The sequence below is a fragment of the Schistocerca gregaria genome, chromosome 4 (assembly GCF_023897955.1).
Source record: "Schistocerca gregaria isolate iqSchGreg1 chromosome 4, iqSchGreg1.2, whole genome shotgun sequence".
Lineage (NCBI taxonomy): Eukaryota > Metazoa > Arthropoda > Insecta > Orthoptera > Acrididae > Schistocerca > Schistocerca gregaria.
In genome coordinates this window covers 12,732,119-12,745,980 of record NC_064923.1, presented here as the reverse complement: position 1 = coordinate 12,745,980, position 13,862 = coordinate 12,732,119, and the positions used below count along the sequence as shown (strand labels likewise).

General features: G+C 45.5%; 4 non-coding genes across 4 annotated transcripts; all 4 read right to left on the bottom strand.

Moving 5' to 3' along the window:
* Positions 1-847: 847 nt before the first annotated feature.
* Positions 848-919, bottom strand: Trnat-agu (transfer RNA threonine (anticodon AGU)). Its single transcript has one exon. It is a non-coding gene; the product is annotated as a tRNA-Thr (tRNA).
* Positions 920-2,345: 1,426 nt separating this feature from the next.
* On the bottom strand, positions 2,346-2,417 carry Trnat-agu (transfer RNA threonine (anticodon AGU)). The gene has a single exon. It is a non-coding gene; the product is annotated as a tRNA-Thr (tRNA).
* A 1,428-nt stretch (positions 2,418-3,845) lies between these two features.
* On the bottom strand, positions 3,846-3,917 carry Trnat-agu (transfer RNA threonine (anticodon AGU)). Its single transcript has one exon. It is a non-coding gene; the product is annotated as a tRNA-Thr (tRNA).
* An 8,597-nt stretch (positions 3,918-12,514) lies between these two features.
* Trnat-agu (transfer RNA threonine (anticodon AGU)) lies at positions 12,515-12,586 on the bottom strand. Its single transcript has one exon. It is a non-coding gene; the product is annotated as a tRNA-Thr (tRNA).
* Positions 12,587-13,862: the final 1,276 nt, after the last annotated feature.

The window sequence follows — 13,862 nt, the reverse complement described above, 5'->3', positions numbered from 1 at the left end:
AGTTTCGTCAAAATTAACACACATACTTGATGTGACTCATAAGCCGAACGAGTTACTTTCAGACGTTATTTTAGATGTGCAAGTGCCAGTCAAAAACACGCGGCGACGGCAATATGCAAACCAATTCGCTAGTTAACACTGGTCTTGTTGTGCGTGTTTCAAGCTCAAGAGCATCTCCAAGCAGAAAATGGTCAACAGCCACATTCACACGGTTTCGTACTGCTCAAGTGCTACACTAAAACAGTATGTTTCTTTTTCAGATCTGGAAAAACACGACCGTGAGAGGAATCAAACACGCAATCTTCGGATACGAAGTCCGAAGCCTTATCCATTAGGCCACACGGTCACTGACAAACAAGTGGAACTTATATACGACTCATCTCAAAACGCTCACACCACTGAGGAGTTGTGTTTTCGTTCTACACAGACGCTGCCCCTTGCTCTTTCCCACCCATTTGATACATTCAACCTGCTACGAGACCTACCAAATATAGACTGGGAAACTAAACCACACACTTTGTGCATTCGGAAATGTAAGGCAGGGCGTCCCTCGCCGCATTTGCTACGATGGCCATTCGGTACTTCTGCAGAAGTGGTGACGACGACGACGACGACGACGACGACCGCGGAAGGCTCTGAGATATGTGAGAAATACATCTATAAAATATATTTCAGACTGTCCCGTCCCACCTTATGCTGTACCGCTTTGGCAAATGCTTTATCTGCGCCATTCGCCTTAATCACATCTGAGAGTAATTCTTAATAAAACGCCTCTCGCTAATTGTTCGTCATCCCAGATACTGTTTTCTATAAGGCCACGACGCGTAACTGATATCCAAAATTCGTCTGCCTCCTGTGAGGATCGAACTCACGACCCCTGGTTTACTAGACCAGTGCTCTGCCACTGAGCTAAAGAGGCGCGTCCTAGCGGAACTTTTGCGTACTTCATCCTTACGGTCATCTGGATCATCAGACTTCAGCTGACAACACTTCATATTACCGTCTAATATTTGCAGCTATGGCGACCCATTACTGCTTGGCTACACATCTGACACGTAAAGGAAGTGCTCTCCAAATAACACCACTTGCATTTCAGAACATGTCTTTCACACATGTCTACAAAATGACCTTCACCTTCAAATACAGTTTCCTTGCGACTGACGGAGACGTAGGCAAAGTTTAAAGTTGCTATTTCCATTACATCACGTTAATCAGAAAAACGGTAAGTTACATCTGCAGAGGAACAAAATTCCGTTCCTCCTCGCCTGGGGCTCGAACCCACAACAATGGGATAAAGAGTCTTATGCTCTAACGACTGAGCTGGCCGCGCTACCTCGGTGAGTACATGCCGGTTAGCACGTCACACAGTGCTCGTTTGGGTTGATTGGTCCCATACAGAATCTCTCCATGTTGCCTAATGTTTTCCTAACGTCACACTCGTCACTTAGTTCACTTTTATTTCATAATCATTTCTGAGAGGTAACAGAATTGCATGACAACCTGCAGAGCTAGTTTCGTCAAAATTAACACACATCCTTGATGTGACTCATAAGCCGAACGAGTTACTTTCAGACGTTATTTTAGATGTGCAAGTGCCAGTCAAAAACCCGCGGCGACGGCAATATGCAAACCAATTCGCTAGTTAACACCGGTCTTGTTGTGCGTGTTTCAAGCTCAAGAGCATCTCCAAGCAGAAAATAGTCAACAGCAACATTCACACGGTTTCGTACTGCTCAAGTGTTACACTAAAAAGGTATGTTTCTTTTTCAGATCTGGAAAAACACGACCGTGAGAGGAATCAAACACGCAATCTTCGGATACGCAGTCCGACGCCTTATCCATTAGGCCACACGGTCACTGACAAACAAGTGGAACTTATATACGACTCATCTCAAAACGCTCACACCACTGAAGAGTTGTGTTTTCGTTCTACATAGACGCTGCCCCTTGCTCTTTCCCACCCATTTGATACATTCAACCTGCTACGAGACCTACCAAATATAGACTGGGAAACTAGACCACACACTTTGTGCATTCGGAAATGTAAGGCAGGGCGTCCCTCGCCGCATTTGCTACGATGGCCATTTGCTACTTCTGCAGAAGCGACGACGACGACGACGACCGCGGAAGGCTCTGAGATATGTGAGAAATACATCTATAAAATATATTTCAGACTGCCCCGTCCCACCTTATGCTGTACCGCTTTGGCAAATGCTTTATCTGCGCCATTCGCCTTAATCACATCTGAGAGTAATTCTTAATAAAACGCCTCTCGCTAATTGTTCGTCATCACAGATACTATTCGCTATAAGGCCACGACGCGCAACTGATATCCAAAATTGGTCTGCCTCCTGTGAGGATCGAACTCACGATCCCTGGTTTACTAGACCAGTGCTCTGCCACTGAGCTAAAGACGCGCGCCCTAGCAGTACTTTTGCGTACTTCATCCTTACGGTCGTCTGGATCATCAGACTTCAGCTGACAACACTTCATATTATCGTCTAATATTTGCAGCTATGGCGACCCATTACTGCTTGGCTACACATCTGACACGTAAACGAAGTTCTCTCCAAATAACACCACTTGCATTTCAGAACATGTCTTTCACACATGTCTACAAAATCACCTTCACCTTCAAATACAGTTTCCTTGCGACTGACGTAGACGTAGGCAAAGTTTAAAGTTGCTATTTCCATTACATCACGTTAATCAGAAAAACGGTAAGTTACATCTGCAGAGGAACAAAACTCCGCTCGAACCCACGACCCTGGGATTAAGAGCCTTTTGCTCTCCGACTGAGCTAACCGCGCTGCCTCGGTGAATACATGCCGGATAGAACGACAGAAGGTACTCGTTTGGGTTGATTGGTCCCATACAGAACCTCTCCATGTTGGCTAATGTTTTCCTAACGTCACACTCGTCACGTAGTTCACTTTTATTTCATAATCATTTCTGAGAGGTAACAGAATTGCATGACAACCTGCAGAGCTAGTTTCGTCAAAATTAACACACATACTTGATGTGACTCATAAGCCGAACGAGTTACTTTTCGACGTTATTTTAGATGTGCAATTGCCAGTCAAAAACACGCGGCGACGGCAATATGCAAACCAATTCGCTAGTTAACACCGGTCTTGTTGTGCGTGTTTCAAGCTCAAGAGCATCTCCAAGCAGAAAATGGTCAACAGCAACATTCACACGGTTTCGTACTGCTCGAGTGCTACACTAAAACGGTATGTTTCTTTTTCAGATCTGGAAGAACACGACCGTGAGAGGAATCAAACACGCAATCTTCGGATACGAAGTCCGACGCCTTATCCATTAGGCCACACGGTCACTGACAAACAAGTGGAACTTATATACGACTCATCTCAAAACGCACACACCACTGAGGAGTTGTGTTTTCGTTTTACACAGACGCGGCCCCTTGCTCTTTCCCACCCATTTGATACATTTAACCTGCTACGAGACCTACCAAATATAGACTGGGAAACTAGACCACACACTTTGTGCATTCGGAATCGAAGGCAGGGCGTCCCGCGCCGCATTTGCTACGATGGCCATTTGCTTCTTCTGCAGAAGCGTCGACGACGACGACGACGACGACGACGACGACGACGACCGCGGAAGGCTCTGAGATATGTGAGAAATACATCTATAAAATATATTTCGGACTGCCCCGTCTCACCTTATGCTGTACCACTTTGGCAAATGCTTTATCTGCGCCATTCGTCTTAATCACATCTGAGAGTAATTCTTAATAAAACGCCTCTCGCTAATTTTTCGTCATCCCAGATACTGTTTGCTATAAGGCCACGACGCGCAACTGGTATCCAAAATTCGTCTGCCTCCTGTGAGGATCGAACTCACGACCCCTGGTTTACTAGACCAGTGCTCTGCCACTGAGCTAAAGAGGCGCGGCCTAGCGGTACTTTTGCGTACTTCATCCTTACGGTCGTCTGGATCATCAGACTTCAGCTGACAACACTTCATATTACCGTCTAATATTTGCAGCTATGGCGACCCATTACTGCTTGCCTACACATCTGACACGTAAAGGAAGTGCTCTCCAAATAACACCACTTGCATTTCAGAACATGTCTTTCACACATGTCTACAAAATCACCTTCACCTTCAAATACAGTTCCCTTGCGACTACGGAGACGTAGGCAAAGTTTAAAGTTGCTATTTCCATTACATCACGTTAATCAGAAAAACGGTAATTTACATCTGCAGAGGAACAAAATTCCGCTCGAACCCACGACCCTGGGATTAAGAGCCTTTTGCTCTACCGACTGAGCTAGCCGCGCTGCCTCGATGAATACATGCCGGTTAGAACGACAGAAAGTACTCGTTTGGGTTGATTGGTCCCATACAGAACCTCCCCATGTTGCCTAATGTTTTCCTAACGTCACACTCGTCACGTAGTTCACTTTTATTTCATAATCATTTCTGAGATGTAACAGAATTGCATGACAACCTGCAGAGCTAGTTTCGTCAAAATTAACACACATACTTGATGTGACTCATAAGCCGAACGAGTTACTTTCCGACGTTATTTTAGATGTGCAAGTGCCAGTCAAAAACACGCGGCGACGGCAATATGCAAACCAATTCGCTAGTTAACACCGGTCTTGTTGTGCGTGTTTCAAGCTCAAGAGCATCTCCAAGCAGAAAATGGTCAACAGCAACATTCACACGGTTTCGTACTGCTCAAGTGCTACACTAAAACGGTATGTTTCTTTTTCAGATCTGGAAAAACACGACCGTGAGAGGAATCAAACACGCAATCTTCGGATACGAAGTCCGACGCCTCATCCATTTTTTTTTCTTTTTCTTTTTTCTTTTTTTTTTAAACGCTTACTTCCGGTACCGGGAATCGAACCCGGGCGTCCTGGATGAGAGCCAGGTATCGTAGCCACTTTTTTTATTTTTTTTAATTTTTTTTCTGATCCATTTTTTTTCTTCTGTTTTGTAAAATGCGGTAAACAATCAGGGAGAAGCAAAGTGGGCAGGGGTCGTGCAATCCGAGGCCTGGCCACAATGTCTCCCACCGTAACTGTCACCATGTCACCCTACCTCTTCTGCGAAATAAAGAAAAAACTGCGGCTAGACTCCGCCGCCGGTAACGGAAAAACAGATAATAATCCGAAGACGAAATGGTGCTTCCAAACGCAGTGTCAATTAATTATGTCCATTTCATATTTATGCAGGAGAATAGGGAAATCCGTGCATTTTGCACCGCATGATTGCATCTCGCTCCTCAATCAATGTTAATAATTGATGAACAAAATAAATTAAAATTCTTCTACCGTTGTTCTCTCTATCGTATCTTCTGTTATAATAAAAAAAAACTAGGAAATACAGTTTCGTGGAAGGCATCCGCCAATGAGACGTAACGCGCTACATCAAACGAGCTGTTATTTTCTGAATCCGACCAATTATCAAGATGACACACTCGTAAAGTCGTCCCCGCACTAACATCTTTTGTCTTCACTCTGGGTGGCCGATAGGAGAGTGGAATCCACCATGTCGAAAAGGGGCTGTAAGCACTCCATCCTATATTGGCTGTGAAATGATTGTGTGGCTTAAAAAGTTTGCAAAATTAGCTTTATAGCTGTTAGTCTTCTGCAGTCGGTGGTGCTGTATCATTAGATACAGAAGAAAGTCTTCTTCACTCGTTTCGTTCAGATTGAAAAGATAGTAAACTGTGTGGCCTTTAAGCCAGTTTACTGAATTTCGTTTGGTCTGCGGGTAAGGCACCACCTGCGGAGTGAGGAAGTCGGCTGGCGTTATGGTGGCAGGGCATGTTCTAGTGATGCTTGCCAACAACTGTATTATGACCGTCCAAACATCTCGCACTGTTTCGCAGACAAATCTGTGTTCCTCGCTATCTTGTACCCGGCATATGTTGCATAAGGGTGAATCGGCCAGATTAATGGAATGGAGCCTGGCATTCGTTGCTATTTTACGGTTCACCGTTAGATACCAAGACGCTCGCACGTGAGACGGTAAATGTCGTGAATGAATATTATCCCAAATGACCCGCCAATTGTGAGCTGGATATTTATCTTCGATGTTATTCCGGGATGTGGACTCGATCAAAGTCTTATACAACTTCTTCACCACCGTTATTTCCTTCTCCGGAATTCTTTGTCGAGCATAACTATATTCCAAAAGGAAGTATTTTAAATGGTAAAGGTCGTGTGGAATATGATGTACATCAATCGGGGGGTTGAGGTCCGCCGGTGATATTTCGTTGAGCAGGTGAGCAGTGAGACAATGTGGAGATTTTGTCCACACCTTATACATACTGCTTAGATAGAGCGCCTGTGCCTTCTTATAAACATCAGTGAGGTTTAATCCGCCCTTCCGAGTAGGGAGCGTCAACGTAACAAATTTAACTTTGAAGATATTGCCTCTGGTCACGAAATGGCCAAGAGCGGACAGCATTCTATTCGCAATGCCACTGGGAAGAGGCAACACTTTGGCTACATAGTTGATCTTCGAGACGATATAGGTGTTGACCAGTTCAACTTTTTGGAGAGCATTCAGTTGCCTCATACTATGCTGTTGTACACATGCCCTGACCTTGTGAAGTAAATCTCTATAATTTACAGCAATGGTATTCTGTATCTTCCGGCGAAACTCAAGTCCTAAGCACTGTATACTGGTAAGTTCCCGTAATCGGGCATGGTTGGGGAAATGTATTCCCCGTCCGACATTCATGATTCCAGATTTTTGCCAGTTCACCTTCGCCCCTGATGCCGCCGCATATCGTTGAAGTATTTCAAGTGAGGACCTCACTTCTTGCGCGTTCACGACAAGAAAGCCGACATCATCTGCGTACGCACGGCACACAATCTTCTGTCTATTGATTTCCAATCCCTGCAAACGTTCAGTTAGCGTAGCAAGCAGAGGTTCTATGGCGATGGCAAAGAGAGCCATCGACATCGGACAGCCTTGCCTCACCGAAGACGCGATATCAATCGCACCACTGAGGCGACCATTAATTTGGATTCGCGAAGTACTATTACGGATCATATTGTCGATTACTTGCGTGAACTGGTGCGGAAATCCCAATTCTCGCATGACGTGGAAAAGGAATCGGTGGCTCACTCTGTCGGATGCTTTTTTAAAGTCTATCATTAAGAGGGCGCATTTTAATTTGCAGGCCTCCGCTACGGCTATCACATCTCTGTAATCCGTGAGCGTGTGGTAAATAGATCTATTTCTACCAACACTCGTTTGATACTGTCCTGTGATTGTGGACATGACATTTTTGAGCCGTTGGCTGAGGACACGGGCGAATAGTTTATAATCACTATTTAACAACGTGAGAGGTCTTAAATTTGTTGGGTTGTCACTGCACGTGGTCTTGGGCAGTAAAACAACAATTCCCTGTCGAAATTCCTGCGGAATAACGTTACATGGGTTCATGAGTTCGTTACATAGTGCAAGTAGTTTCGATTTCATCTGTTGCCAGAAGGTTTGATATACTTCTGCTGGTAGGCCGTCCGAACCTGGAGATTTATTTTTCGGACTCCGTAGGATAATGTCTGTTAATTCATCTTCTGTCACCTCTGTAATAACCTGTTTGCCTCTGTGGGGCCGAGTCACCGTGATAAATTTGTCGTAAAATCCGCAAACACGGTATCATCTGTTATTTTATTGGACATCAGGTCTCGATAGTACTCTTCAATCGCACTCAAGATTGCACTTTGTTTAGTAACTATGGCACCGGTGCTGGTTCGGATCTGTGTAAGGATTTTCCGACGGCCTCGTCGACTTTCACGTAACATGTGATACATGGCAGCCTCTTCTTCTTGCACCGTCGTAGGAACTCGCGCCCGAACTTGAAAACCTTCCAACTGTTTCCGTTGCAGCGTAAAAATTTTTGCCTGAATTCTTTTGATCTGTGCAAAATTGCGGATATCTGTCCCGTCAAATTTATGTAACTCCCGAAGACACTGAAAATAAAATTCCATCGTCCGTTTGTGCCACTGATTTTTCTGACGGGAGTAAATCATTAAAGTTTTCCTAATTTGAGGTTTGGCGCATTGGAGCCACCACTCGATCGCGGAGTTGTAGGAATTGGATTTACGTTCACAGACCGTCCAGGTGGACAGGAAGGCTTCTCGACATGCAGTATCTTGCAAATGTGCAATGTTGAACTTCCATAACCCTCGACTCCGGTAGGTTTCCTGTTGTTTCATGTTGACGGTACAGATATAGGCAGCATGGTCGGAAAATACAGTAGGCCATATTTCGGTCTGTAGCAGGTGTTGCTTTAAATTACACGATATGTAAATTCTATCTAACCTACTTGCCGAATGACTGGTAAAATTTGTAAAACCCACTGCCATTCCGTGCGTGGACGTCCAGGTGTCAGTTAAGCGGAGTTCTTGAATGATCTGTTCTAATTCAACACACCGATTAAAGTGCGGAGTTTGATCTATTTGACTAAGCACACAAATGAAATCTCCGCCAAAAATGACATCAGTGTAGTTGGTCCCGAAGAGGGGAAGGATCTCGTGTCGGAAAAATTCTGCACGGCGTTGCCTATTACTGGACCCAGAAGGTGCGTAAATATTAATCAGTCTGATGTTATAGACAGTTACTGCTATCCCTCTGCCGGTCACAAGTTTTGCCTCACAATTGGCAATGATCCCTTCTTTTAAGAGTAATGCTGTTCCAAGTTCGAAACCGTTGCCAGGGTTTATGAACGCGTTATACCCGGCTATGTGGTCTAACTCGATATCACTCACTTCCTGAAGCATTGCTATATCTATGTCAGCTGCGTATAACAAGTCTTGTAAGTTTTTCAGATTCAAATCGCTACGAATCTTATTGATATTGAGAGTCATGATCTTGTAGGCCTGCAAGGTGGTCATTGATGTTCCGTACGAAAGGAGTAGACGTTAGGATACGTCAGCTAGCTGTCAATTGGAGGCTCTGACAGTTTCGGTCGTTTGAGTAGCCATGACAACGTGGACTTTGCTTCCATCAACTACTGAGAGAGAGGGCAAGGAGCCAGTCGCGGGTGTTGACTCCTCCTGCATCTCTACATCATCTTTATTCGTTTCACACTCGTCTGCCCAATTAGGAGAGGAAAGGGCGCCTACTGGTTCAGGAAACGTTGGATTCGTATCCGGTGGCTCAGTGTTCTGAATCGGCATCTCATCTTGTCTGCTGTAGGACGTCGCGGGCGGCTCCGACACGGTGTTGTCAGATCGTGGTGCGTTACGTGAGCGCGAAGTCGAGGCGACAGCGTCAGCTGGTCCTTCTTTTAAATTCTGGCCGATTAATTTTGCCTTTCCCCGCAAGCTCGGTGCTGTATCTTCCGCACCTTGATGAGCCATCCTCCGTTTTTTATTTTTCTTCGGAGATCTATTACCGTGTGTTACTGCGTCAGAGTTCGGCATCGTTTCAGTCACTTGTTCGGACATGGTAGCAGGAGCCAGGGACACCTCCGTTAACTCAGCACCCTGTATGGGTTGTTCTACCACCATATCACTTGTCCTGTTAGTGTCATGGGTTTCAGACACAGCCATCCCGGACGTGACTGGAGTGTCCGGTGATGCTACATTACCTGCGAGACTGGGTCCGGCAGGTGGATCACGAATCGGTTGTATTGCCGGCTCACCGCGAGCAACCGACACGTACGATGCTGGTAATGTTGACATTGCGGGAGGGCGAACACTCTCTCCGGTTGGAAGTTGAACTACACGACGCTGTAAACATTCCGCACGCACATGTCCCGTCGAGTTACATCTAGCACATGTCCTAGGTTGGCCATCATACATTACGACTGCAAGGTACCCACAAAACGTGACGTACGACGGAATATGTCGTTGCAAGTCTACTTTAAGCTGCCTGACGCCGTTCAACACCGGATATTTATGAGCCGGAGACCAACGTTCAGCAAAGTTACTCAAAACTTTGCCATATGGCGATATCGCAACATTTATCTGATCGGCTGGTACCTCAAAGGGTAGTTCAAAAATGCGAATTGTTCGAAGTCCAAGCCCTGCGTGGGAAACAGTAACTACACCCACATTGCCATCACTATGCTTAAACTTCAAACCGGAACTGAAGGAGTCAACTATTTTGTCACAAAAATCGGCATCTCTCATCTTGATATAAAGTATGCTAGACAAAATCGACAAATGTATACCAATAATCTGATCGATTCCAATTTTCATCACGTCTTCGATGAAATCCTCGATTTCGAAAGAGGTTGGTCGAGCAAATGAATTATCGAAAGTTAACTTCAAAAATCTATCCTCATAGCTTGTGTCATCACTGATTCATCAACATCATTCCTCACACGCAAGAATAACGGCTGCTAGCGAGCGACTTACCCCGCAGAAGTAAACAAGCCAGCTACAGCGCTGAGCACAGACAACCGCACGCCACGGATGCTGCAGGCAGATTGGGGGTCCATTAGGCCACACGGTCACTGACAAACAAGTGGAACTTATATACGACTCATCTCAAAACGCTCACACCACTGAGGAGTTGTGTTTTCGTTCTACATAGACGCTGCCCCTTGCTCTTTCCCACCCATTTGATACATTCAACCTGCTACGAGACCTACCAAATATAGACTGGGAAACTAGACCACACACTTTGTGCATTCGGAAATGTAAGGCAGGGCGTCCCTCGCCGCATTTGCTACGATGGCCATTTGCTACTTCTGCAGAAGTGGCGGCGGCGGCGACGACGACGACGACGACGACGACGACGACGACGACGACGACGACGACGACGACGACCGCGGAAGGCTCTGAGATATGTGATAAATACATCTATAAAATATATTTCAGACTGCCTCGTCCCAACCTTATGCTGTACCGCTTTGGCAAATGCTTTATCTGCGCCATTCGCCTTAATCACATCTGAGAGTAATTCTTAATAAAACGCCTCTCGCTAATTGTTCGTCATCACAGATACTGTTTGCTATAAGACCACGAAGGGCAACTGATATCCAAAATTCGTCTGCCTCCTGTGAGGATCGAACTCACGACCGCTGGTTCACTAGACCAGTTCCCTGCCACTGAGTTAAATAGGCGGGGCCTGGCGGTACTTTTGCGTACTTCATCCTTACGGTCGTCTGGATCATCAGACTTCAGCTGACAACACTTCATATTACCGTCTAATATTTGCAGCTATGGCGACCCATTACTGGTTGGCTACACATCTGACACGTAAACGAAGTGCTCTCCAAATAACACCACTTGCATTTCAGAACATGTCTTTCACACATGTCTACAAAATCACCTTCACCTTCAAATACAGTTTCCTTGCGACTGACGGAGACGTAGGCAAAGTTTAAAGTTGCTATTTCCATTACATCACGTTAATCAGAAAAACGGTAAGTTACATCTGCAGAGGAACAAAATTCCGTTCCTCCCCACGTGGGGCTCGAACCCACGACCCTGGGATTAAGAGCCTGATGTTCTACCGACTGAGCTAGCCGCGCTGCCTCGGTGAGTATATGCCGGTTAGCACGTCACACAGTACACGTTTGGGTTGATTGGTCCCATACAGAACCTCCCCATGTTGCCTAATGTTTTCCTAACGTCACACTCGTCACGTAGTTCACTTTTATTTCATAATCATTTCTGAGATGTAACAGAATTGCATGACAACCTGCAGAGCTAGTTTCGTTAAAATTAACACACATACTTGATGTGACTCATAAGCCGAACGAGTTACTTTCCGACGTTATTTTAGATGTGCAAGTGCCTGTCAAAAACACGCGGCGACGGCAATATGCAAACCAATTCGCTAGTTAACACCGGTCTTGTTGTGCGTGTTTCAAGCTCAAGAGCAGCTCCAAGCAGAAAATGGACAACAGTAACATTCACACGGTTTCGTACTGCTCAAGTGCTACACTAAAACGGTATGTTTCTTTTTCAGATCTGGAAAAACACGACCGTGAGAGGAATCAAACACGCAATCTTCGGATACGAAGTCCGACGCCTTATCCATTAGGCCACACGGTCACTGACAAACAAGTGGAACTTATATACGACTCATCTCAAAACGCACACACCACTGAGGAGTTGTGTTTTCGTTTTACACAGACGCGGCCCCTTGCTCTTTCCCACCCATTTGATACATTCAACCTGCTACGAGACCTACCAAATATAGACTGGGAAACTAGACCACACACTTTGTGCATTCGGAATCGAAGGCAGGGCGTCCCTCGCCGCATTTGCTACGATGGCCATTTGCTTCTTCTGCAGAAGCGTCGACGACGACGACGACGACGACGACGACGACCGCGGAAGGCTCTGAGATATGTGAGAAATACATCTATAAAATATACTTCGGACTGCCCCGTCCCACCTTATGCTGTACCGCTTTGGCAAATGCTTTATCTGCGCCATTCGTCTTAATCACATCTGAGAGTAATTCTTAATAAAACGCCTCTCGCTAATTTTTCGTCATCCCAGATACTGTTTGCTATAAGGCCACGACGCGCAACTGATATCCAAAATTGGTCTGCCTCCTGTGAGGATCGAACTCACGACCCCTGGTTTACTAGACCAGTGCTCTGCCACTGAGATAAAGAGGCGCGGCCTAGCGGTCCTTTTGCGTACTTCATCCTTACGGTCGTCTGGATCATCAGACTTCAGCTGACAACACTTCATATTACCGTCTAATATTTGCAGCTATGGCGACCCATTACTGCTTGGCTACACATCTGACACGTAAAGGAAGTGCTCTCCAAATAACACCACCTGCATTTCAGAACATGTCTTTCACACATGTCTACAAAATCACCTTCACCTTCAAATACAGTTTCCTTGCGACTACGGAGACGTAGGCAAAGTTTAAAGTTGCTATTTCCATTACATCACGTTAATCAGAAAAACGGTAATTTACATCTGCAGAGGAACAAAATTCCGCATGAACCCATGACCCTGGGATTAAGAGCCTTATGCTCTAACGACTGAGCTAGCCGCGCTGCCTCGGTGAATACATGGCGGTTAGCACATCACACAGTACTCGTTTGGGTTGATTGGTCCCATACAGAACCTCTCCATGTTGCCTAATGTTTTCCTAACGTCACACACGTCACGTAGTTCACTTTTATTTCATAATCATTTCTGAGAGGTAACAGAATTGCATGTTAACCTGCAGAGCTAGTTTCGTCAAAATTAACACACATACTTGATGTGACTCATAAGCCGAACGAGTTACTTCCTGACGTTATTTTAGATGTGCAAGTGCCAGTCAAAAACACGCGGCGAGGGCAATATGCAAACCAATTCGCTAGTTTACACCGGTCTTGTTGTGCGTGTTTCAAGCTCAATAGCATCTCCAAGCAAAAAATGGTCAACAGCAACATTCACACGGTTTCGTACTGCTCAAGTGCTACACTAAAACGGTATGTTTCTTTTTCAGGTCTGGGAAAACACGACAGTGAGAGGTATCAAACACGCAATCATTGGATACGATGTCCGACGCCTTATCCATTAGGCCACACGGTCACTGACAAACAAGTGTATCTTATATACGACTCATTTCTAAACGCTCACACCACTGAGGAGTTGTGTTTTCGTTCTACACAGACGCTGCCCCTTGCACTTTCCCACCCATTTGATACATTCAACCTGCTACGAGACCTACCAAATATAGACTGGGAAACTAAACCACACACTTTGTGCATTCGGAAATGTAAGGCAGGGCGTCCCTCGCCGCATTTGCTACGATGTCCATTTGCTACTTCTGCAGAAGTGGCGGCGGCGACGACGACGACGACGACGACGACGACGACGACGACGACGACCGCGGAAGGCTCTGAGATATGTGAGAAATACATCTATAAAATATATTTCAGACTGTCC